We start from the raw sequence: 24,460 nt of genomic DNA, 5'->3' as shown, positions 1-24,460 counted from the left end.
CCTCCATTGCATTAATACCCACCCTTCCTGCAGTATCCATCCTAACAATAATCATCCTACTACTCCTAACCATCCTAGAAGTAGCAGTAGCCATAATCCAGGCCTACGTCTTCGTGCTCCTTCTAAGCCTATACTTACAAGAAAACATCTAATGGCACACCAAGCACACTCATACCACATAGTTGACCCAAGCCCTTGACCAATCTTCGGGGCAGCCGCCGCCCTACTTACAACCTCAGGATTAATCATGTGATTCCACTACAACTCATCCATACTACTAACCCTAGGCCTCATCTCAATACTCCTAGTAATACTCCAATGATGACGAGACATTGTACGAGAAAGCACCTTCCAAGGCCATCACACTCCCACAGTCCAAAAAGGCCTACGATACGGCATAATCCTTTTCATCACATCCGAAGCATTCTTCTTCTTAGGGTTCTTCTGAGCGTTCTTCCACTCGAGCCTGGCCCCAACCCCAGAACTAGGAGGCCAATGACCCCCAACAGGAATTAAACCACTCAACCCGATAGAAGTCCCCCTACTAAACACAGCCATCCTACTAGCCTCAGGCGTTACCGTAACGTGAGCCCATCACAGCATCACAGAAGGAAACCGAAAACACGCCATCCACGCCCTAACCCTAACGATCCTCCTGGGATTCTACTTCACAGCCCTACAAGCAATAGAATACCATGAAGCCCCATTCTCAATCGCCGATAGCATCTACGGATCTACCTTCTTCGTTGCCACTGGATTCCACGGACTCCACGTAATCATCGGATCCTCCTTCCTGACCGTCTGCCTCTTCTGACTGATCAAGTTCCACTTTACATCAGACCACCACTTCGGATTCGAGGCAGCAGCCTGATACTGACACTTCGTAGACGTCATCTGACTATTCCTCTACATAACCATCTACTGATGAGGATCTTGCTCTTCTAGTATATTAATTACAATTGACTTCCAATCTCTAGAATCTGGTATAAACCCAGAGGAGAGCAATGAACGCACTCATGTTCATATTCGCCCTATCATCAATCCTAAGCGCCGCCCTAACCGCATTAAACTTCTGACTCGCCCAAATAAACCCCGACTCAGAGAAACTCTCACCGTACGAATGTGGATTCGACCCACTTGGATCTGCTCGATTACCATTCTCAGTCCGATTCTTCCTCAGTAGCCATCCTGTTCGTCCTATTCGACCTAGAAATCGCCCTCCTACTCCCCCTGCCATGAGCCGTCCAACTCCAATCCCCCCTAATGACCCTCACCTGAACTGTAGTGATCCTCCTTCTCCTAACACTCGGACTGGCCTACGAGTGAATTCAAGGGGGCCTAGAATGAGCAGAATAACAGAAAGTTAGTCTAACCAAAAAGATAGCTGGTTTCGACCCAGCAGATTACAGCCAACCCTGTAACTTTCTTATGTCGCCCCTACATTTAAGCTTCTACTCAGCCTTCATTTTCAGCAGACTAGGACTAGCCTTCCACCGAACCCACCTAGTATCCGCCCTACTATGCCTTGAAAGCATAATATTATCGATATTCGTAGGCCTATCAATATGATCCATCGAAAACCAAGTCTCCTCATTCACCATGGTACCAATTCTCATGCTAACCTTCTCAGCGTGTGAGGCGGGCACAGGCCTGGCCATCCTAGTAGCCTCCACCCGCACACATGGCTCCGACCATCTACACAACCTAAACCTCCTGCAATGCTAAAAATCATCCTACCCACAATCATACTTCTTCCAACAGCCCTGCTGTCTCCACCAAAATTTCTATGGACTAACACCACCTTATACAGTCTTCTAATCGCTGCCCTAAGCCTACAGTGATTAATCCCAACCTACTACCCCTACAAATTTTTATCCAACTGAACAGGAATTGACCAAATCTCATCCCCCCTCCTAGTACTATCCTGCTGACTACTCCCACTCATAATCATAGCAAGCCAAAACCACCTGCAACAAGAACCCCTACAACACAAACGAATCTTTATCTCAACCTTAGTCGCAGTCCAGCCATTCATCCTACTAGCCTTTTCCACCACAGAACTAGCACTATTTTACATCTCATTTGAAGCAACCCTCATTCCCACCCTAATCTTAATCACCCGATGGGGGAACCAACCAGAACGCCTAAGCGCTGGCATCTACCTGCTATTCTACACGCTAGTAAGCTCTCTACCCCTGCTAATCACAATCATACACCTATACGTGAAAATTGGCACCCTGCACCTGCCAACCCTACAACTAACCCACCCAACCCTATCCACCTCATGGACAGGAATACTATCAGGTCTAGCACTGCTCATAGCATTCATAGTAAAAGCCCCACTATACGGCCTACACCTCTGACTGCCAAAAGCCCACGTAGAAGCACCCATCGCAGGCTCAATACTCCTCGCCGCCCTACTACTAAAGCTAGGAGGATACGGAATTATACGAGTCACTCTATTTATGGGCCCACTGTCCAACCTCCTGCACTACCCCTTCCTAACCCTGGCCCTATGAGGCGCCCTAATGACTAGCTCAATCTGCCTACGACAGACAGACCTAAAATCACTAATCGCTTATTCATCCGTTAGCCACATAGGCCTAGTTATCGCCGCAGGAATAATCCAAACCCACTGATCATTCTCAGGGGCAATGATCCTAATAATTTCCCATGGACTAACTTCCTCCATACTATTCTGCCTAGCCAACACAAACTATGAACGTACGCACAGCCGAATTCTACTACTCACACGAGGCCTACAACCTCTCCTACCACTCATAGCTACCTGATGATTGCTGGCCAATCTAACAAACATAGCCTTACCCCCAACAACAAACCTCATAGCAGAGCTAACCATTATAATCACCTTATTCAACTGATCTGCCTTCACGATCATCCTAACAGGAATCGCAACCCTACTAACCGCCTCCTACACCTTATTCATACTACTAATGACCCAACGAGGCTCAATCCCCTCCCACATCACATCTATGCAAAACTCAACCACGCGAGAACACCTGCTCATAACACTCCACATTATCCCAATATTCCTCCTAATCCTCAAACCCGAACTGATCTCCGGAATCCCCTCATGCAAGTATAGTTTAAACCAAACATTAGACTGTGATTCTAAGAATAGAAGTTCAAACCTTCTTACCTGCCGAGGGGAGGGTTTAACCAACAAGAGCTGCTAACTCTTACATCTGAGCCTAAAACCTCAGCCCCCTTACTTTTAAAGGATAACAGCAATCCACTGGTCTTAGGAACCACCCATCTTGGTGCAAATCCAAGTAAAAGGAGTGAACCCCACACTACTAATCAACTCCCTCACACTACTCACGCTGACAATCCTCCTAACCCCAATCATCCTGCCATTTCTATTTAAAAACTTTAAAAACACCCCACAAGCCACCACCCGCGCTGTTAAAACCGCATTCCTAATTAGCCTAGCCCCTACAACCGCATTCATCTACTCGGGAGTAGAATCTGTCACCTGCCACTGGGAGTGAAAATTCATTATAAACTTTAAAATCCCCCTGAGCCTAAAAATAGACCAATACTCAATAACATTTCTTCCAATCGCCCTATTTGTAACATGATCAATCCTACAATTCGCCATATGATACATGGCCTCAGAGCCATACGTAACAAAATTTTTCACCTACCTACTGACATTCCTAGTCGCCATACTCCTCCTAACAACCGCAAACAACATATTCCTCCTATTCGTAGGCTGGGAAGGAGTACGAATCATGTCCTTCCTTCTCATCGGCTGATGACAAGGCCGAGCAGATGCCAACACCGCCGCCCTACGAGCCGTAATCTACAACCGAATCGGAGACGTCGGACTGATCCTGAGCATAGCATGACTAGCTTCAACATTCAACACCTGAGAGATCCAACAAGCCGTACACCCCCACCAAACCCCAATCCTCCCCCTCATAGGATTAATCCTCGCAGCCGCAGGAAAATCCGCCCAATTTGGACTCCACCCATGACTGCCCGCAGCAATAGAAGGCCCCACCCCAGTATCAGCCCTACTGCACTCCAGTACCATAGTAGTAGCCGGAATCTTCCTGCTCATCCGCATGCACCCCCTGCTAGCCACCAACCAGACAGCCCTAACTGCCTGCCTATGCCTAGGTGCTCTATCAACCCTATTCGCTGCCACATGCGCCCTAACCCAAAATGACATCAAAAAAATCATTGCTTTCTCAACATCCAGCCAACTAGGACTAATAATAGTCACTATCGGACTAAACCTCCCACAACTAGCCTTCCTACACATCTCAACCCATGCCTTCTTTAAAGCCATACTATTCCTATGCTCAGGGTCTATCATCCACAACCTAAACGGAGAACAAGATATCCGAAAGATAGGAGGCCTACAGAAAATACTCCCAGTCACTACTTCCTGCCTAACCATCGGAAACCTGGCGCTGATAGGAACCCCATTCCTAGCCGGATTCTACTCAAAAGACCTCATCATCGAAAGCTTAAACACATCATACCTAAATACTTGAGCCCTACTCCTAACCCTTATAGCCACAGCATTCACCGCAACCTACAGCATCCGCATAACCATCCTAGTCCAAGCTGGACAAACACGAATCCCCCCAATAGTATCAATAAACGAAAACAACCCACTAATCACCGCCCCCCTAACCCGACTCGCCCTAGGCAGCATTACAGCAGGAATAATCATTACCTCTTTCATCACACCAACCAAAACCCCCCCAATAACCATACCCCTTATCACCAAAACCGCTGCCATCCTCATAACAATCCTAGGAATCATCCTAGGCCCCTCATGTACAGGGCCACACCCCTCTAACGGCGCAAGCTTACATAGAAACATTATTAACAGACCTAGACAGATACAAAAACCCCTACAAGACCACGTATTAACTAACCCTGTTAACCCGACTCAGGAGCGCCTATAAGAGCGATTAAAATCTGTGAAAGGAACTCGGCAAATTAATAAGGCCCGACTGTTTACCAAAAACATAGCCTTCAGCAAATTAAACAAGTATTGAAGGTGATGCCTGCCCGGCGACTTAGGTTTAACGGCCGCGGTATCCTAACCGTGCAAAGGTAGCGCAATCAATTGTCCCATAAATCGAGACTTGTATGAATGGCTAAACGAGGTCTTAACTGTCTCTCACAGATAATCAGTGAAATTGATCTCCCCGTGCAAAAGCGGGGATGTGAACATAAGACGAGAAGACCCTGTGGAACTTAAAAATCAACGACCACCGCGAATCCTCAATCAACCCCACTGGGGCCACTACCATCGCAGAGCCTGGTCGATATTTTTCGGTTGGGGCGACCTTGGAGGAGAACAAATCCTCCAAAAACAAGACCATACCTCTTTACCTAGAGCTACCCCTCAAAGTGCTAACAGTGACCAGACCCAATATAATTGATTAATGGACCAAGCTACCCCAGGGATAACAGCGCAATCCCCCTCAAGAGCCCATATCGACAGGGGGGTTTACGACCTCGATGTTGGATCAGGACATCCTAATGGTGCAGCCGCTATTAAGGGTTCGTTTGTTCAACGATTAACAGTCCTACGTGATCTGAGTTCAGACCGGAGCAATCCAGGTCGGTTTCTATCTATGACACACTCTCCCCAGTACGAAAGGACCGGGAAAGTGGGGCCAATACCACAAGCACGCCCCCCCCCCGCTCTAAGCAGTGAAACCAACTAAACCGTGAAGAGGGCCTTCCCCCACCACTTTCAATCCTAGAAAAGGACCAGCTAGAGTGGCAGAGCCCGGCAAGTGCAGAAGGCTTAAGCCCTTTCCCCAGAGGTTCAAATCCTCTCCCTAGCTTCACCCATGATTCAAATAACAACACTAAGCTGCCTCGTTATATCCCTCCTATACATCATCCCAATCCTGATTGCTGTAGCCTTCCTAACCCTAGTAGAACGGAAAATCCTAAGCTACATACAATCCCGCAAAGGCCCTAACGTTGTCGGGCCTTTTGGCCTACTTCAACCATTTGCGGACGGACTGAAACTATTTACCAAAGAGCCCATCCGACCCTCTACCTCTTCCCCACTTCTATTCATTCTGATACCAATACTAGCCCTTGTCCTAGCCCTCACCACTTGAGCACCACTACCACTCCCATTTCCCCTAGCAGATCTAAACCTCGGAGTTCTCTTCCTAATAGCCATGTCAAGCCTAGCCGTCTACTCAGTCCTATGATCAGGCTGAGCCTCGAACTCAAAATACGCACTAATCGGAGCCCTACGGGCAGTAGCACAGACCATTTCATACGAAGTGACACTGGCCATAATCCTGCTATCAATAATCATACTAAGCGGAAGCTACACACTCAGCTCCTTTGCCGTCGCACAGGAGCCTCTATACTTCATTTTCTCCTCATGACCCCTAGCAATAATATGATACGTATCCACCCTAGCAGAGACAAACCGAGCTCCTTTTGACCTCACAGAGGGTGAATCTGAGCTAGTCTCAGGGTTTAACGTTGAATACGCCGCAGGACCCTTCGCCTTATTCTTCCTAGCTGAATATGCGAACATTATGCTAATAAATACACTTACAGCCATCATATTCCTAAACCCAAGCGCCCTAGGGCCACCCACAGAACTATTCCCCGTCATCCTAGCCACAAAAGTCCTCCTACTATCTTCTGGTTTCTTATGGGTCCGAGCTTCATACCCACGATTCCGATATGACCAACTAATGCACCTACTATGAAAAAACTTCCTACCCCTCACACTAGCTCTGTGCCTCTGACACATCAGCATACCTATCTGCTATGCAGGCCTACCTCCTTACATAAGGAAATGTGCCTGAACTACAAAGGGTCACTATGATAAAGTGAACATAGAGGTATAACAGCCCTCTCATTTCCTGTTGACCTTAGAAAAGTAGGAATTGAACCCACACAAGAGAAATCAAAATTCTCCATACTTCCCTTATATTATTTTCTAGTAGAGTCAGCTAATCAAGCTATCGGGCCCATACCCCGAAAATGATGGTTTAACCCCCTCCTCTACTAATGAACCCTTACGCGACCCCAATCATAACCTTCAGCCTCATCTTGGGCACCACAATCACAATTTCCAGCAACCACTGAGTTCTGGCCTGGACAGGACTGGAGATCAACACACTTGCCATCATTCCCCTAATTGCCAAATCCCACCACCCACGAGCAGTAGAAGCCGCAACGAAATACTTCCTAACCCAAGCAGCTGCTTCCGCCCTGGTCCTATTCTCTAGCATAACCAATGCCTGAGTCACCGGCCAATGAGACATCACACAAATAAACCACCCAACCTCCTGTCTACTACTGACAGCAGCAATCGCTATTAAACTGGGCCTAGTGCCATTTCACTTCTGATTCCCAGAAGTACTACAAGGATCGCCACTAATAACAGCCCTGCTACTCTCGACCCTCATAAAATTCCCCCCACTAACCCTGCTCCTACTAACATCCAAATCCCTCGACCCAGCTCTACTCACCGCCATGGCCCTAGCCTCAACAGCACTAGGAGGCTGAATAGGACTGAACCAAACACAAACACGCAAAATCCTAGCCTTCTCGTCCATCTCCCACTTAGGCTGAATCGCCATCATCCTAGTTTACAGCCCCAAATTGGCCTTACTTACCTTCTACCTATACACAATCATAACATCAGCCGTATTCCTAGCCCTTAACAAAATCAAAGCCCTTAACCTATCCATGATCACAACCTCATGAACAAAAACCCCAGTGCTAAACGCCACCCTAATACTAGTACTTTTATCCCTAGCAGGCCTCCCCCCATTAACAGGCTTTATACCAAAGTGACTTATCATCCAAGAACTAACTAAACAGGAAATAACACCAGCAGCCATGGCAATTGCCATGCTATCACTGCTCAGCCTCTTCTTCTACCTACGCCTCGCATACCACTCAACAATTACCCTTCCCCCCAACTCCTCTAACCACATAAAACAATGATACACTAGCAAAGCCCCAAGCACACCTACTGCGGTCCTTGCCTCACTATCAATCCTCTTACTTCCCCTGTCCCCAATAATACATGCCATTGTCTAGAAACTTAGGATAACACCCCAAACCGAAGGCCTTCAAAGCCTTAAATAAGAGTTAAACCCTCTTAGTTTCTGCACATTAAGACTTACAGAATATTAACCTGTATCTTCTGAATGCAAGTCAGACGCTTTAATTAAGCTAAAGCCTCCCTAGACAGATGGGCTTCGATCCCACAAAACTCTAGTTAACAGCTAAATGCCTAAACCAATTGGCTTCTGCCTACAAAGACCCTGACGCACCCTAGTGCGCATCGATGAGCTTGCAACTCAACATGAATTTCACTACAGAGCCGATAAGAAGAGGAATTAAACCTCTGTAAAAAGGACTACAGCCTAACGCTTCAACACTCAGCCATCTTACCCGTCACCTTCATCAACCGATGACTATTTTCCACTAACCATAAGGATATTGGCACCCTGTACCTCATCTTCGGGGCATGAGCAGGAATAGTCGGCACCGCACTCAGCCTATTAATCCGCGCAGAACTAGGACAACCAGGAACTCTCCTAGGCGACGACCAAATTTACAATGTAATCGTTACCGCTCACGCCTTTGTAATAAGCTTCTTTATAGTCATACCCATCATGATCGGAGGATTCGGCAACTGATTAGTCCCCCTCATAATCGGTGCCCCCGACATAGCATTCCCGCGAATAAACAACATAAGCTTTTGACTCCTCCCCCCATCATTCCTCCTCCTACTAGCCTCATCCACTGTAGAAGCTGGCGCCGGCACAGGCTGAACTGTCTACCCTCCCCTAGCAGGTGACCTTGCCCACGCCGGAGCTTCAGTAGACCTGGCTATCTTCTCACTCCACTTAGCCGGTATCTCCTCCATCCTTGGGGCCATCAACTTTATCACCACAGCCATCAACATAAAACCCCCCGCACTCTCACAATACCAAACCCCACTATTTGTCTGATCCGTACTAATTACCGCCATCCTACTCCTTCTATCACTCCCCGTACTCGCCGCCGGTATTACAATATTACTAACTGATCGAAACCTAAACACCACATTCTTCGACCCCGCTGGAGGAGGAGACCCAATCCTGTACCAACACCTATTCTGATTCTTCGGACACCCAGAAGTCTATATTCTGATCCTACCGGGGTTCGGAATCATCTCACACGTAGTCACGTACTACTCAGGCAAAAAGGAGCCCTTCGGCTACATGGGAATAGTCTGAGCCATACTATCCATCGGCTTCCTAGGATTCATCGTCTGAGCTCACCACATGTTTACAGTAGGAATAGACGTTGATACCCGAGCCTACTTTACATCAGCCACTATAATCATTGCCATCCCTACCGGAATCAAAGTATTTAGCTGACTAGCCACCCTGCACGGAGGAACAATCAAATGAGACCCCCCCAATACTATGAGCTCTAGGATTTATCTTCCTATTTACCATCGGAGGATTAACAGGAATCGTTCTTGCAAACTCTTCCCTAGACATCGCCCTGCACGACACGTACTACGTAGTTGCCCACTTCCACTACGTCCTATCCATAGGCGCCGTCTTTGCCATTCTAGCAGGATTTACTCACTGATTCCCACTACTCACTGGGTTTACCCTACACCAAACATGAGCAAAAGCCCACTTCGGGGTAATATTTACAGGAGTAAACCTAACGTTCTTCCCCCAGCACTTCCTAGGCCTAGCAGGAATACCCCGACGATACTCGGACTATCCCGACGCCTACACACTATGAAACACCATTTCCTCCATCGGCTCCCTAATCTCAATAGTAGCCGTAATCATACTAATATTCATCATCTGAGAAGCCTTTCCGGCCAAACGAAAAGTCCTACAACCAGAACTAACTACCACAAACGTTGAATGAATCCACGGCTGCCCTCCCCCATACCATACTTTCGAGGAACCGGCCTTCGTCCAAGTACAAGAAAGGAAGGAATCGAACCCTCACATGCTGGTTTCAAGCCAACTGCATTAACCGCTCATGCTTCTTTCTTATGAGACGTTAGTAAACCAATTACATAGCCTTGTCAAGACTAAATCACAGGTAAAAATCCTGTACATCTCATGTGGCCAACCACTCCCAACTAGGATTCCAAGACGCCTCATCACCCATCATAGAAGAACTCGTTGAATTCCACGACCACGCCCTAATCGTTGCCCTAGCTATCTGCAGCCTAGTTCTCTACCTTTTAGCCCACATACTAACAGAAAAACTCTCGTCCAATGCTGTAGACGCCCAAGAAGTAGAGCTGATCTGGACAATCCTACCTGCTATCGTCCTGGTACTCCTCGCCCTCCCATCCCTACAAATCCTCTACATAATGGACAAAATCGATGAACCAGACCTCACCCTAAAAGCCATCGGCCACCAATGATACTGAAGCTACGAATACACAGACTTCAAAGACCTATCATTCGACTCCTACATAGTGCCCACCCCAGACTTACCCAACGGCCACTTCCGACTGCTAGAAGTTGACCACCGCGTAGTTATCCCAATAGAATCCCCCATCCGCGTGATCATTACTGCAGGAGACGTACTCCACTCCTGAGCAGTCCCAACGCTCGGAGTTAAAACAGACGCAATCCCAGGCCGACTAAACCAAACTTCATTCATTACCACCCGGCCTGGGATTTTTTACGGACAATGCTCAGAAATTTGCGGGGCTAATCACAGCTACATACCCATTGTAGTAGAATCAACCCCACTCCCACATTTCGAGGCCTGATCGTCCCTTCTATCATCATCCTAATCATTAAGAAGCTATGCAACAGCACTAGCCTTTTAAGCTAGCCAAAGAGGGACTTCCCCCTCCTTAATGATATGCCACAGCTTAACCCCGCACCATGATTTTCAATCATAATTATAACCTGATTAACCCTAGCACTCCTCATCCAACCAAAACTACTAGCCTTCACCACAACCAACCCCCCATCAAATAAGACCTCCCTCACTACCAAACCCACACCATGATCCTGACCATGAACCTAAGCTTCTTTGACCAATTTTCCAGCCCCAATCTATTCGGCATCCCCTTAATCCTACTATCCCTACTCTTCCCAGCCCTACTATTCCCGTCCCCAAACAACCGATGAATCAACAACCGCCTTTCTACTATCCAAACATGACTCCTTCACCTAATCACAAAACAACTAATAGTCCCACTCAACAAAAATGGCCACAAATGAGCCATAATATTTACATCCCTAATAATCATACTTCTTACAATCAACCTTCTAGGCCTCCTTCCATATACATTCACCCCAACCACCCAACTATCTATGAACATAGCCCTAGCCTTCCCACTATGGCTCGCCACACTACTAACAGGCCTACGAAACCAACCATCAGCCTCTTTAGCCCACCTATTACCCGAAGGTACCCCTACACCCCTAATCCCCGCACTAATCCTGATCGAAACAACCAGCCTACTAATCCGCCCCCTAGCCCTCGGAGTCCGCCTTACAGCCAACCTTACAGCAGGACACTTACTCATCCAACTCATCTCTACAGCCTCCATTGCATTAATACCCACCCTTCCTGCAGTATCCATCCTAACAATAATCATCCTACTACTCCTAACCATCCTAGAAGTAGCAGTAGCCATAATCCAGGCCTACGTCTTCGTGCTCCTTCTAAGCCTATACTTACAAGAAAACATCTAATGGCACACCAAGCACACTCATACCACATAGTTGACCCAAGCCCTTGACCAATCTTCGGGGCAGCCGCCGCCCTACTCACAACCTCAGGATTAATCATGTGATTCCACTACAACTCATCCATACTACTAACCCTAGGCCTCATCTCAATACTCCTAGTAATACTCCAATGATGACGAGACATTGTACGAGAAAGCACCTTCCAAGGCCATCACACTCCCACAGTCCAAAAAGGCCTACGATACGGCATAATCCTTTTCATCACATCCGAAGCATTCTTCTTCTTAGGGTTCTTCTGAGCGTTCTTCCACTCGAGCCTGGCCCCAACCCCAGAACTAGGAGGCCAATGACCCCCAACAGGAATTAAACCACTCAACCCGATAGAAGTCCCCCTACTAAACACAGCCATCCTACTAGCCTCAGGCGTTACCGTAACGTGAGCCCATCACAGCATCACAGAAGGAAACCGAAAACACGCCATCCACGCCCTAACCCTAACGATCCTCCTGGGATTCTACTTCACAGCCCTACAAGCAATAGAATACCACGAAGCCCCATTCTCAATCGCCGATAGCGTCTACGGATCTACCTTCTTCGTTGCCACTGGATTCCACGGACTCCACGTAATCATCGGATCCTCCTTCCTGACCGTCTGCCTCTTCCGACTGATCAAGTTCCACTTTACATCAGACCACCACTTCGGATTCGAGGCAGCAGCCTGATACTGACACTTCGTAGACGTCATCTGACTATTCCTCTACATAACCATCTACTGATGAGGATCTTGCTCTTCTAGTATATTAATTACAATTGACTTCCAATCTCTAGAATCTGGTATAAACCCAGAGGAGAGCAATGAACGCACTCATGTTCATATTCGCCCTATCATCAATCCTAAGCGCCGCCCTAACCGCATTAAACTTCTGACTCGCCCAAATAAACCCCGACTCAGAGAAACTCTCACCGTACGAATGTGGATTCGACCCACTTGGATCTGCTCGATTACCATTCTCAGTCCGATTCTTCCTCAGTAGCCATCCTGTTCGTCCTATTCGACCTAGAAATCGCCCTCCTACTCCCCCTGCCATGAGCCGTCCAACTCCAATCCCCCCTAATGACCCTCACCTGAACTGTAGTGATCCTCCTTCTCCTAACACTCGGACTGGCCTACGAGTGAATTCAAGGGGGCCTAGAATGAGCAGAATAACAGAAAGTTAGTCTAACCAAAAAGATAGCTGGTTTCGACCCAGCAGATTACAGCCAACCCTGTAACTTTCTTATGTCGCCCCTACATTTAAGCTTCTACTCAGCCTTCATTTTCAGCGGACTAGGACTAGCCTTCCACCGAACCCACCTAGTATCCGCCCTGCTATGCCTTGAAAGCATAATATTATCGATATTCGTAGGCCTATCAATATGATCCATCGAAAACCAAGTCTCCTCATTCACCATGGTACCAATTCTCATGCTAACCTTCTCAGCGTGTGAGGCGGGCACAGGCCTGGCCATCCTAGTAGCCTCCACCCGCACACATGGCTCCGACCATCTACACAACCTAAACCTCCTGCAATGCTAAAAATCATCCTACCCACAATCATACTTCTTCCAACAGCCCTGCTGTCTCCACCAAAATTTCTATGGACTAACACCACCTTATACAGCCTCCTAATCGCTGCCCTAAGCCTACAGTGATTAATCCCAACCTACTACCCCTACAAATTTTTATCCAACTGAACAGGAATTGACCAAATCTCATCCCCCTTCCTAGTACTATCCTGCTGACTACTCCCACTCATAATCATAGCAAGCCAAAACCACCTGCAACAAGAACCCCTACAACGCAAACGAATCTTTATCTCAACCTTAGTCGCAGTCCAGCCATTCATCCTACTAGCCTTTTCCACCACAGAACTAGCACTATTTTACATCTCATTTGAAGCAACCCTCATTCCCACCCTAATCTTAATCACCCGATGGGGGAACCAACCAGAACGCCTAAGCGCTGGCATCTACCTGCTATTCTACACGCCAGTAAGCTCTCTACCCCTGCTAATCACAATCATACACCTATACGTGAAAATTGGCACCCTGCACCTGCCAACCCTACAACTAACCCACCCAACCCTATCCACCTCATGGACAGGAATACTATCAGGTCTAGCACTGCTCATAGCATTCATAGTAAAAGCCCCACTATACGGCCTACACCTCTGACTGCCAAAAGCCCACGTAGAAGCACCCATCGCAGGCTCAATACTCCTCGCCGCCCTACTACTAAAGCTAGGAGGATACGGAATTATACGAGTCACTCTATTTATGGGCCCACTGTCCAACCTCCTGCACTACCCCTTCCTAACCCTGGCCCTATGAGGCGCCCTAATGACTAGCTCAATCTGCCTACGACAGACAGACCTAAAATCACTAATCGCTTATTCATCCGTTAGCCACATAGGCCTAGTTATCGCCGCAGGAATAATCCAAACCCACTGATCATTCTCAGGGGCAATGATGCTAATAATTTCCCATGGACTAACTTCCTCCATACTATTCTGCCTAGCCAACACAAACTATGAACGTACGCACAGCCGAATTCTACTACTCACACGAGGCCTACAACCTCTCCTACCACTCATAGCTACCTGATGATTGCTGGCCAATCTAACAAACATAGCCTTACCCCCAACAACAAACCTCATAGCAGAGCTAACCATTATAATCACCTTATTCAACTGATCTGCCTTCACGATCATCCTAACAGGAATCGCAACCCTACTAACCGCCTCCTACACCTTATTCATACTACTAATGACCCAACGAGGCTCAATCCCCTCCCACATCACATCTATGCAAAACTCAACCATGCGAGAACACCTGCTCATAACACTCCACATTATCCCAATATTCCTCCTAATCCTCAAACCCGAACTGATCTCCGGAATCCCCTCATGCAAGTATAGTTTAAACCAAACATTAGACTGTGATTCTAAGAATAGAAGTTCAAACCTTCTTACCTGCCGAGGGGAGGGTTTAACCAACAAGAGCTGCTAACTCTTACATCTGAGCCTAAAACCTCAGCCCCCTTACTTTTAAAGGATAACAGCAATCCACTGGTCTTAGGAACCACCCATCTTGGTGCAAATCCAAGTAAAAGGAGTGAACCCCACACTACTAATCAACTCCCTCACACTACTCACGCTGACAATCCTCCTAACCCCAATCATCCTGCCATTTCTATTTAAAAACTTTAAAAACACCCCACAAGCCACCACCCGCGCTGTTAAAACCGCATTCCTAATTAGCCTAGCCCCTACAACCGCATTCATCTACTCGGGAGTAGAATCTGTCACCTGCCACTGGGAGTGAAAATTCATTATAAACTTTAAAATCCCCCTGAGCCTAAAAATAGACCAATACTCAATAACATTTCTTCCAATCGCCCTATTTGTAACATGATCAATCCTACAATTCGCCATATGATACATGGCCTCAGAGCCATACGTAACAAAATTTTTCACCTACCTACTGACATTCCTAGTCGCCATACTCCTCCTAACAACCGCAAACAACATATTCCTCCTATTCGTAGGCTGGGAAGGAGTACGAATCATGTCCTTCCTTCTCATCGGCTGATGACAAGGCCGAGCAGATGCCAACACCGCCGCCCTACGAGCCGTAATCTACAACCGAATCGGAGACATCGGACTGATCCTGAGCATAGCATGACTAGCTTCAACATTCAACACCTGAGAGATCCAACAAGCCGTACACCCCCACCAAACCCCAATCCTCCCCCTCATAGGATTAATCCTCGCAGCCGCAGGAAAATCCGCCCAATTTGGACTCCACCCATGACTGCCCGCAGCAATAGAAGGCCCCACCCCAGTATCAGCCCTACTGCACTCCAGTACCATAGTAGTAGCCGGAATCTTCCTGCTCATCCGCATGCACCCCCTGCTAGCCACCAACCAGACAGCCCTAACTGCCTGCCTATGCCTAGGTGCTCTATCAACCCTATTCGCTGCCACATGCGCCCTAACCCAAAATGACATCAAAAAAATCATTGCTTTCTCAACATCCAGCCAACTAGGACTAATAATAGTCACTATCGGACTAAACCTCCCACAACTAGCCTTCCTACACATCTCAACCCATGCCTTCTTTAAAGCCATACTATTCCTATGCTCAGGGTCTATCATCCACAACCTAAACGGAGAACAAGATATCCGAAAGATAGGAGGCCTACAGAAAATACTCCCAGTCACTACTTCCTGCCTAACCATCGGAAACCTGGCGCTGATAGGAACCCCATTCCTAGCCGGATTCTACTCAAAAGACCTCATCATCGAAAGCTTAAACACATCATACCTAAATACTTGAGCCCTACTCCTAACCCTTATAGCCACAGCATTCACCGCAACCTACAGCATCCGCATAACCATCCTAGTCCAAGCTGGACAAACCCGAATCCCCCCAATAGTATCAATAAACGAAAACAACCCACTAATCACCGCCCCCCTAACCCGACTCGCCCTAGGCAGCATTACAGCAGGAATAATCATTACCTCTTTCATCACACCAACCAAAACCCCCCCAATAACCATACCCCTTATCACCAAAACCGCTGCCATCCTCATAACAATCCTAGGAATCATCCTAGGCCCCTCATGTACAGGGCCACACCCCTCTAACGGCGCAAGCTTACATAGAAACATTATTAACAGACCTAGACAGATACAAAAACCCCTACAAGACCACGTATTAACTAACCCTGTTAACCCGACTCAGGAGCGCCTATAAGAGCGATTAAAATCTGTGAAAGGAACTCGGCAAATTAATAAGGCCCGACTGTTTACCAAAAACATAGCCTTCAGCAAATTAAACAAGTATTGAAGGTGATGCCTGCCCGGTGACTTAGGTTTAACGGCCGCGGTATCCTAACCGTGCAAAGATAGCGCAATCAATTGTCCCATAAATCGAGACTTGTATGAATGGCTAAACGAGGTCTTAACTGTCTCTCACAGATAATCAGTGAAATTGATCTCCCCGTGCAAAAGCGGGGATGTGAACATAAGACGAGAAGACCCTGTGGAACTTAAAAATCAACGACCACCGCGAATCCTCAATCAACCCCACTGGGGCCACTACCATCGCAGAGCCTGGTCGATATTTTTCGGTTGGGGCGACCTTGGAGGAGAACAAATCCTCCAAAAACAAGACCATACCTCTTTACCTAGAGCTACCCCTCAAAGTGCTAACAGTGACCAGACCCAATATAATTGATTAATGGACCAAGCTACCCCAGGGATAACAGCGCAATCCCCCTCAAGAGCCCATATCGACAGGGGGGTTTACGACCTCGATGTTGGATCAGGACATCCTAATGGTGCAGCCGCTATTAAGGGTTCGTTTGTTCAACGATTAACAGTCCTACGTGATCTGAGTTCAGACCGGAGCAATCCAGGTCGGTTTCTATCTATGACACACTCTCCCCAGTACGAAAGGACCGGGAAAGTGGGGCCAATACCACAAGCACGCCCCCCCCCCGCTCTAAGCAGTGAAACCAACTAAACCGTGAAGAGGGCCTTCCCCCACCACTTTCAATCCTAGAAAAGGACCAGCTAGAGTGGCAGAGCCCGGCAAGTGCAGAAGGCTTAAGCCCTTTCCCCAGAGGTTCAAATCCTCTCCCTAGCTTCACCCATGATTCAAATAACAACACTAAGCTGCCTCGTTATATCCCTCCTATACATCATCCCAATCCTGATTGCCGTAGCCTTCCTAACCCTATTAGAACGGAAAATCCTAAGCTACATACAATCCCGCAAAGGCCCTAACGTTGTCGGGCCTTTTGGCCCACTTCAACCATTTGCGGACGGACTGAAACTATTTTCCAAAGAGCCCATCCGACCCTCTACCTCTTCCCCACTTCTATTCATTCTGATACCAATACTAGCCCTTGTCCTAGCCATCACCACTTGAGCACCACTACCACTCCCATTTCCCCTAGCAGATCTAAACCTCGGAGTTCTCTTCCTAATAGCCATGTCAAGCCTAGCCGTCTACTCAGTCCTATGATCAGGCTGAGCCTCGAACTCAAAATACGCACTAATCGGAGCCCTACGGGCAGTAGCACAGACCATTTCATACGAAGTGACACTGGCCATAATCCTGCTATCAATAATCATACTAAGCGGAAGCTACACACTCAGCTCCTTTGCCGTCGCACAGGAGCCTCTATACTTCATTTTCTCCTCATGACCCCTAGCAATAATATGATACGTATCCACCCTAGCAGAGACAAACCGAGCTCCTTTTGACCTCACAGAGGGCGAATCTGAGCTAGTCTCAGGGTTTAACGTTGAATACGCCGCAGGACCCTTCGCCTTATTCTTCCTAGCTGAATATGCGAACATTATGCTAATAAATACACTTACAGCCATCATATTCCTAAACCCAAGCGCCCTAGGGCCACCCACAGAACTATTCCCCGTCATCCTAGCCACAAAAGTCCTCCTACTATCTTCTGGTTTCTTATGGGTCCGAGCTTCATACCCACGATTCCGATATGACCAACTAATGCACCTACTATGAAAAAACTTCCTACCCCTCACACTAGCTCTGTGCCTCTGACACATCAGCATACCTATCTGCTATGCAGGCCTACCTCCTTACATAAGGAAATGTGCCTGAACTACAAAGGGTCACTATGATAAAGTGAACATAGAGGTATAACAGCCCTCTCATTTCCTGTTGACCTTAGAAAAGTAGGAATTGAACCCACACAAGAGAAATCAAAATTCTCCATACTTCCCTTATATTATTTTCTAGTAGAGTCAGCTAATCAAGCTATCGGGCCCATACCCCGAAAATGATGGCTTAACCCCCTCCTCTACTAATGAACCCTTACGCGACCCCAATCATAACCTTCAGCCTCATCTTGGGCACCACAATCACAATTTCCAGCAACCACTGAGTTCTGGCCTGGACAGGACTGGAGATCAACGCACTAGCCATCATTCCCCTAATTGCCAAATCCCACCACCCACGAGCAGTAGAAGCCGCAACGAAATACTTCCTAACCCAAGCAGCTGCTTCCGCCCTGGTCCTATTCTCTAGCATAACCAATGCCTGAGTCACCGGCCAATGAGACATCACACAAATAAACCACCCAACCTCCTGTCTACTACTGACAGCAGCAATCGCTATTAAACTGGGCCTAGTGCCATTTCACTTCTGATTCCCAGAAGTTCTACAAGGATCGCCACTAATAACAGCCCTGCTACTCTCGACCCTCATAAAATTCCCCCCACTAACCCTGCTCCTACTAACATCCAAATCCCTCGACCCAGCTCTACTCACCGCCATGGCCCTAGCCTCAACAGCACTAGGAGGCTGAATAGGACTGAACCAAACACAAACACGCAAAATCCTAGCCTTCTCGTCCATCTCCCACTTAGGCTGAATCGCCATCATCCTAGTTTACAGCCCCAAATTGGCCTTACTTACCTTCTACCTATACACAATCATAACATCAGCCGTATTCCTAGCCCTTAACAAAATCAAAGCCCTTAACCTATCCATGATCACAACCTCATGAACAAAAACCCCAGTGCTAAACGCCACCCTAATACTAGTACTTTTATCCCTAGCAGGCCTCCCCCCATTAACAGGCTTTATACCAAAGTGACTTATCATCCAAGAACTAACTAAACAGGAAATAACACCAGCAGCCATGGCAATTGCCATGCTATCACTGCTCAGCCTCTTCTTCTACCTACGCCTCGCATACCACTCAACAATTACCCTTCCCCCCAACTCCTCTAACCACATAAAACAATGATACACTAGCAAAGCCCCAAGCACACCTACTGCGGTCCTTGCCTCACTATCAATCCTCTTACTTCCCCTGTCCCCAATAATACATGCCATTGTCTAGAAACTTAGGATAACACCCCAAACCGAAGGCCTTCAAAGCCTTAAATAAGAGTTAAACCCTCTTAGTTTCTGCACATTAAGACTTACAGAATATTAACCTGTATCTTCTGAATGCAAGTCAGACGCTTTAATTAAGCTAAAGCCTCCCTAGACAGATGGGCTTCGATCCCACAAAACTCTAGTTAACAGCTAAATGCCTAAACCAATTGGCTTCTGCCTACAAAGACCCTGACGCACCCTAGTGCGCATCGATGAGCTTGCAACTCAACATGAATTTCACTACAGAGCCGATAAGAAGAGGAATTAAACCTCTGTAAAAAGGACTACAGCCTAACGCTTCAACACTCAGCCATCTTACCCGTCACCTTCATCAACCGATGACTATTTTCCACTAACCATAAGGATATTGGCACCCTGTACCTCATCTTCGGGGCATGAGCAGGAATAGTCGGCACCGCACTCAGCCTATTAATCCGCGCAGAACTAGGACAACCAGGAACTCTCCTAGGCGACGACCAAATTTACAATGTAATCGTTACCGCTCACGCCTTTGTAATAAGCTTCTTTATAGTCATACCCATCATGATCGGAGGATTCGGCAACTGATTAGTCCCCCTCATAATCGGTGCCCCCGACATAGCATTCCCGCGAATAAACAACATAAGCTTTTGACTCCTCCCCCCATCATTCCTCCTCCTACTAGCCTCATCCACTGTAGAAGCTGGCGCCGGCACAGGCTGAACTGTCTACCCTCCCCTAGCAGGTAACCTTGCCCACGCCGGAGCTTCAGTAGACCTGGCTATCTTCTCACTCCACTTAGCCGGTATCTCCTCCATCCTTGGGGCCATCAACTTTATCACCACAGCCATCAACATAAAACCCCCCGCACTCTCACAATACCAAACCCCACTATTTGTCTGATCCGTACTAATTACCGCCATCCTACTCCTTCTATCACTCCCCGTACTCGCCGCTGGTATTACAATATTACTAACTGATCGAAACCTAAACACCACATTCTTCGACCCCGCTGGAGGAGGAGACCCAATCCTGTACCAACACCTATTCTGATTCTTCGGACACCCAGAAGTCTATATTCTGATCCTACCGGGGTTCGGAATCATCTCACACGTAGTCACGTACTACTCAGGCAAAAAGGAGCCCTTCGGCTACATGGGAATAGTCTGAGCCATACTATCCATCGGCTTCCTAGGATTCATCGTCTGAGCTCACCACATGTTTACAGTAGGAATAGACGTTGATACCCGAGCCTACTTTACATCAGCCACTATAATCATTGCCATCCCTACCGGAATCAAAGTATTTAGCTGACTAGCCACCCTGCACGGAGGAACAATCAAATGAGACCCCCCCCAATACTATGAGCTCTAGGATTTATCTTCCTATTTACCATCGGAGGATTAACAGGAATCGTTCTTGCAAACTCTTCCCTAGACATCGCCCTGCACGACACGTACTACGTAGTTGCCCACTTCCACTACGTCCTATCCATAGGCGCCGTCTTTGCCATTCTAGCAGGATTTACTCACTGATTCCCACTACTCACTGGGTTTACCCTACACCAAACATGAGCAAAAGCCCACTTCGGGGTAATATTTACAGGAGTAAACCTAACGTTCTTCCCCCAGCACTTCCTAGGCCTAGCAGGAATACCCCGACGATACTCGGACTATCCCGACGCCTACACACTATGAAACACCATTTCCTCCATCGGCTCCCTAATCTCAATAGTAGCCGTAATCATACTAATATTCATCATCTGAGAAACCTTTTCGGCCAAACGAAAAGTCCTACAACCAGAACTAACTACCACAAACGTTGAATGAATCCACGGCTGCCCTCCCCCATACCATACTTTCGAGGAACCGGCCTTCGTCCAAGTACAAGAAAGGAAGGAATCGAACCCTCACATGCTGGTTTCAAGCCAACTGCATTAACCGCTCATGCTTCTTTCTTATGAGACGTTAGTAAACCAATTACATAGCCTTGTCAAGACTAAATCACAGGTAAAAATCCTGTACATCTCATGTGGCCAACCACTCCCAACTAGGATTCCAAGACGCCTCATCACCCATCATAGAAGAACTCGTTGAATTCCACGACCACGCCCTAATCGTTGCCCTAGCTATCTGCAGCCTAGTTCTCTACCTTTTAGCCCACATACTAACAGAAAAACTCTCGTCCAATGCTGTAGACGCCCAAGAAGTAGAGCTGATCTGGACAATCCTACCTGCTATCGTCCTGGTACTCCTCGCCCTCCCATCCCTACAAATCCTCTACATAATGGACGAAATCGACGAACCAGACCTCACCCTAAAAGCCATCGGCCACCAATGATACTGAAGCTACGAATACACAGACTTCAAAGACCTATCATTCGACTCCTACATAGTGCCCACCCCAGACTTACCCAACGGCCACTTCCGACTGCTAGAAGTTGACCACCGCGTAGTTATCCCAATAGAATCCCCCATCCGCGTAATCATTACTGCAGGAGACGTACTCCACTCCTGAGCAGTCCCAACGCTCGGAGTTAAAACAGACGCAATCCCAGGCCGACTAAACCAAACTTCATTCATTACCACCCGGCCTGGGATTTTTTACGGACAATGCTCAGAAATTTGCGGGGCTAATCACAGCTACATACCCATTGTAGTAGAATCAACCCCACTCCCACATTTCGAGGCCTGATCGTCCCTTCTATCATCATCCTAATCATTAAGAAGCTATGCAACAGCACTAGCCTTTTAAGCTAGCCAAAGAGGGACTTCCCCCTCCTTAATGATATGCCACAGCTTAACCCCGCACCATGATTTTCAATCATAATTATAACCTGATTAACCCTAGCACTCCTCATCCAACCAAAACTACTAGCCTTCACCACAACCAACCCCCCATCAAATAAGACCTCCCTCACTACCAAACCCACACCATGATCCTGACCATGAACCTAAGCTTCTTTGACCAATTTTCCAGCCCCAATCTATTCGGCATCCCCTTAATCCTACTATCCCTACTCTTCCCAGCCCTACTATTCCCGTCCCCAAACAACCGATGAATCAACAACCGCCTTTCTACTATCCAAACATGACTCCTTCACCTAATCACAAAACAACTAATAGTCCCACTCAACAAAAATGGCCACAAATGAGCCATAATATTTACATCCCTAATAATCATACTTCTTACAATCAACCTTCTAGGCCTCCTTCCATATACATTCACCCCAACCACCCAACTATCTACGAACATAGCCCTAGCCTTCCCACTATGGCTCGCCACACTACTAACAGGCCTACGAAACCAACCATCAGCCTCTTTAGCCCACCTATTACCCGAAGGTACCCCTACACCCCTAATCCCCGCACTAATCCTGATCGAAACAACCAGCCTACTAATCCGCCCCCTAGCCCTCGGAGTCCGCCTTACAGCCAACCTTACAGCAGGACACTTACTCATCCAACTCATCTCTACAGCCTCCATTGCATTAATACCCACCCTTCCTGCAGTATCCATCCTAACAATAATCATCCTACTACTCCTAACCATCCTAGAAGTAGCAGTAGCCATAATCCAGGCCTACGTCTTCGTGCTCCTTCTAAGCCTATACTTACAAGAAAACATCTAATGGCACACCAAGCACACTCATACCACATAGTTGACCCAAGCCCTTGACCAATCTTCGGGGCAGCCGCCGCCCTACTCACAACCTCAGGATTAATCATGTGATTCCACTACAACTCATCCATACTACTAACCCTAGGCCTCATCTCAATACTCCTAGTAATACTCCAATGATGACGAGACATTGTACGAGAAAGCACCTTCCAAGGCCATCACACTCCCACAGTCCAAAAAGGCCTACGATACGGCATAATCCTTTTCATCACATCCGAAGCATTCTTCTTCTTAGGGTTCTTCTGAGCGTTCTTCCACTCGAGCCTGGCCCCAACCCCAGAACTAGGAGGCCAACGACCCCCAACAGGAATTAAACCACTCAACCCGATAGAAGTCCCCCTACTAAACACAGCCATCCTACTAGCCTCAGGCGTTACCGTAACGTGAGCCCATCACAGCATCACAGAAGGAAACCGAAAACACGCCATCCACGCCCTAACCCTAACGATCCTCCTGGGATTCTACTTCACAGCCCTACAAGCAATAGAATACCACGAAGCCCCATTCTCAATCGCCGATAGCGTCTACGGATCTACCTTCTTCGTTGCCACTGGATTCCACGGACTCCACGTAATCATCGGATCCTCCTTCCTGACCGTCTGCCTCTTCCGACTGATCAAGTTCCACTTTACATCAGACCACCACTTCGGATTCGAGGCAGCAGCCTGATACTGACACTTTGTAGACATCATCTGACTATTCCTCTACATAACCATCTACTGATGAGGATCTTGCTCTTCTAGTATATTAATTACAATTGACTTCCAATCTCTAGAATCTGGTATAAACCCAGAGGAGAGCAATGAACGCACTCATGTTCATATTCGCCCTATCATCAATCCTAAGCGCCGCCCTAACCGCATTAAACTTCTGACTCGCCCAAATAAACCCCGACTCAGAGAAACTCTCACCGTACGAATGTGGATTCGACCCACTTGGATCTGCTCGATTACCATTCTCAGTCCGATTCTTCCTCAGTAGCCATCCTGTTCGTCCTATTCGACCTAGAAATCGCCCTCCTACTCCCCCTGCCATGAGCCGTCCAACTCCAATCCCCCCTAATGACCCTCACCTGAACTGTAGTGATCCTCCTTCTCCTAACA

At 47.5% G+C, this 24,460-nt stretch overlaps 1 long non-coding RNA gene across 1 annotated transcript; it reads right to left on the bottom strand.

Annotated features, from left to right (window-relative positions):
* Nucleotides 1–216: 216 nt before the first annotated feature.
* On the bottom strand, nt 217–24,026 carry LOC308186234. Its single transcript, XR_013943978.1, has 3 exons — nt 23,674–24,026; nt 12,220–12,285; nt 217–738 (listed from the first exon to the last, which is right to left on the bottom strand). It is a non-coding gene; the product is annotated as an uncharacterized lncRNA (long non-coding RNA).
* Nucleotides 24,027–24,460: the final 434 nt, after the last annotated feature.

The sequence above is a fragment of the Anser brachyrhynchus genome, assembly GCF_964034855.1.
Source record: "Anser brachyrhynchus genome assembly, contig: SCAFFOLD_254, whole genome shotgun sequence".
Taxonomy (NCBI): domain Eukaryota; kingdom Metazoa; phylum Chordata; class Aves; order Anseriformes; family Anatidae; genus Anser; species Anser brachyrhynchus.
This window is presented reverse-complemented; position numbering and strand designations above follow the sequence as displayed.